Genomic DNA, 3,797 nt, shown 5'->3' on the forward strand with positions numbered 1-3,797 from the left:
TGTTTTTTATTTTTTTATTTTATTTTTTAATTTTTGAATCTAAACACACGATGGCTTCACTCTTCCCCCCTGCACTCACTCAGCCTGATAATGATTTCTGACTCTCGGGAGAGTCAGGTGTGTGTGAGCAGGTAGACAAGCAACAGAGAAGCTCTTAACATGCTGAGACAGCTCACTCGAGTGTCGCTTTCTTAAATTTTATAAATGAAAATGTCAGGAGCAATCATAGAGAACATGAGCACTAACAAAGTGGGGTTTTTTTTTGGATTCTTTATTTTTGTTTTTCAAGTTCATGAGCGGAGCATTAATCTGTGAGTATTCAGATCTTATTATTACTCTATTGTAATGTAGTAAGTATTTTTTACATAATGCAACAAATGTTTAATTTGAAAGCTTTATTCCATCTACTCTTAACTGAGCTCACACCACATATCTCCTCATATCTCCCTCTGCCATAGCTCCCAGTCATGCCAGTGCCATTCGCTACTTGGCCACCAAGTGCATTAATCGCCACAGGGCTGCTGGCTCGTGCCTTGGGGACTGAATTAGTGCAAGCAGATCCACAGCTTTGATGAGCCTCTGGTAAAAATGCTGGATGCCAATGACATGGTTTTTGCTGTGCACATACTTCTTCCCAACAAGGAGATAAGCCCCTGGTTTCAGTACATGCTGGCTGTTCTACAGTTAGACATTGCTTTTAAAATGATTAATCAGATTGGTAAGAGATGTGTCTGTCATATGTGTAGTATGGATCCATGCTACACTTGTTCTTGTGGTGTCTTACAAACTGATTCATGTCCCTGTTTTTGTAGAAGATGATGTCATTGTCACTATTGATGCTGGCCTGGCATACAGGGATGATTTGATATTTGAGTGGACCACAAAGTTTTACTCAGTGGAGAAAAGGCCACTCAGGTGCGTCCTAGCAGTCCCTAAGGTAAACCTACATGACTGCATTTACTACATGCAAATGAATTCTGGTCAAATGTGCTTAGTAACCTGTAACAGTCCATGCTTTTGCAGAGATATGAAAATGAAGGCTGCTTTTATCACTGTGACCCTATACCATTGATGGAACTGGGAAGTGTGGCCCATCATTTTTTTTGATTAACCTGCGCTTGCCAGTGAATGACACGATTAACATCGGCATCGGAGCAATAAAGGACATCCAAATAGTGTTGAGATTAATTCTTAAAATTTGACTTCCCTTATATGTTTAGATGCGTGTGTTCACACGTTTAATGTCTGTCCTCTGTAAAGGCAGAATAGAGGCGTCACTAAAGTGTGGATGGGCATAAAGACTGTGTACAGTCCCTCGATATTTGGGGCAACAGTTTGGTACTGGCACAGGATCAGCAAGAATGGTGCTAAATTTTAGGTTAAAGGCACAAACATATGGAAGCCTAGAGTGTTGATGATGATGATGATGATGATGATGAGGTGAGGAAGTAAAATTATGAAATAAAATATGAGATTACACAAATAAATTAACTGGGAAAATGTTATGACATATAAAAGATTTCCATAATTAAAAACAAACACCAGTAAAAACTGATAAAAAAACAATGAATATAATAAGCTGATTTTGAGTAATTTCTCATTTAGTTTTGGTTCATACATATTTTGCACTTGTATTTTTTATTTATTTCAGATTTTTCTAAATTTGATATTGAGCTTTTGGGATTCCATACAGTCCCTACATCTGTACAGGCTTTTAGGTATTTTATTGCAGATTGGATACACTGTCATCTTCTTTAAAAGGCAGAATGAAGTTATACAACAAAGCTCCATTACTCAATTAAGAGTAAAGAACCAGGCTCTTTAGTCACTTAGTGCAAACTTACAGCCACAGGTAGACCTTTAGACATACTTTTAAGAGGTATCCAGTGCTTCAGTGTCGGACGAGAGCTGCGGAAATGAAAAGTGCATAACTGGCTTAAAGGACCAGGTCAATTCTCTGCCTGTAGCACAAGTTACTTGTCTTTTAAGAGCAAATGTAAGTCAGTATATTGTGTATTTGCCTTGTAGGGTGATCCTTGCTCTGGGTATCTCTATGACATTCCTGAATGTGCCACTGGAGTGGCTCTCATTGGGCTTTGAGTGGATGTGGATGCTGCTGTTTGAAGATGTTCAGCAGGGCATCTTCTCCTCCACACTCTTCTGTTTTTGGATCATCTTCTGCAGTAAACACCTCATGGTTTGCCTTTGATTTGTTCCTTACTACGCTTTTCTCTGTACTTTCATGCAAGTTGTGGAAATTTTCTCTCAAAAACAAACCTTTAGGAACAAAGTCAGAGGAATCGACTCTCAGTTGTGACGGTGGCAGGTTGGTCTGGTGGTGTTCGGCATATCTGTTCTCCTTATATTTGACCTGAGTAAAAGGTAATGACACGGCAACTTTTGATGACACTTGTGTTATGTTTATATCTGTCTTTAAATATGAATATGCTTCATCTCTGAGAAAGGGGGGGTCATTTGACCAACCCTTTCTACAGTGTTTGGACATCTAAAATAGGAACAAACTTCCTGCAATATCAGAAGTTATTTATATAACAACCTCTTATATTATAAGGTCTGATATCTTTACTTCAATATCACAAATAAAAAGTCAAACATTAGCAGGTGAAACTATATCCTGGCTGTTTTTACATTCTTGCTGGTTATAGCAGGGTATAATCTTCAGGTTCAAGTTTTTGATGCTGGTCACTCTAACGTGTGCAGCCATGACTGTCATCTTCTTCATCTTAAATCAAGTAAGCTTTACCTGTCTAATGATCAACATCGAAGTTGATCTTAACATGTTTGAGCTCTTAAAAATGATTTAAAATGTTCTTGTCTTCACAGGTCAGTGAAGGTCACTAGCACTACACTCTCCAAGTCCACAGTGCTTTTCTCACAGGGATCTATAGCATGTGGAACCTGTACGTTTTCATCATCATCTTCCTCTATGCCCCCTCACACAATAAATATAAAAGGTTGAAGAATAAAGGTGAAAAGTCAGAAATGTTTCTATTGATACATACACCCCTACATCACATTTAAGTGAGCTAGTTGCTCACTCACCGGCTTGTCCATGGCCTGAAACCTTTTCCCGGAGGTCCAAATTACCTGTAGTACACTAACACTCGCCCAGTGCACTGAGCTCACAGTGTGTCTGGCTAACAAACTGCGCTAACATTAGCTAACAGCAGCTACAGGCGGCAGAAGTTTAATTTACTGTCCACAAGGAAACTCAGTGAAATAGTTGGTGGTATGATAACCATGACTATGTTTTCATTTGTGTATGTTAATCTGAAAATAGGAATCATGTTTTTATTACTTTAGAATAAGCCTTTTATATCTACAGTGGAAGCGTGTCCTCTTTCATGTTGAACTACAACTACAAACTCAGAATGGACAAACGGACTAGACCGGACTAGACCTTTTCTGTTTTTCCTGAGTTTCACAGCCACTGTAGTTTACCCTAAATGCTTCAAACAGCGGGGGTGAGATGAGCGGTATTCAGTTGGTTGCAATCTGCAACTTAACCACTAGATACCACTAAATCCTACACATGAATGGAGCCATCGTTAATGTTATTGGCTTGTCCTGCTTTGACATATAAATGGTCTATATATCTGTTATCTCTTATAGTTACAGCATCTTGAAACCATTTGTTTGAGTCTTGATTCTAGTTGTCATTGAAATGAGATGTTACTCATGTTACCCTGGCTGCAGTGATATGCTTTTTATCTATCATACATTCGTTATCATACATTATCAGGTATGTGATTCAGACTCATAACATGAGTTAGTAG

The 3,797-nt window shown here is 38.6% G+C and overlaps 1 pseudogene; it reads left to right on the top strand.

Moving 5' to 3' along the window:
* The first annotated feature begins 210 nt into the window (after nt 1-210).
* Nucleotides 211-2,386, top strand: LOC104921763 (protein wntless homolog; annotated as a pseudogene).
* Nucleotides 2,387-3,797: the final 1,411 nt, after the last annotated feature.

Source organism: Larimichthys crocea, chromosome XVII (assembly GCF_000972845.2).
Source record: "Larimichthys crocea isolate SSNF chromosome XVII, L_crocea_2.0, whole genome shotgun sequence".
NCBI classification, from domain to species: domain Eukaryota; kingdom Metazoa; phylum Chordata; class Actinopteri; family Sciaenidae; genus Larimichthys; species Larimichthys crocea.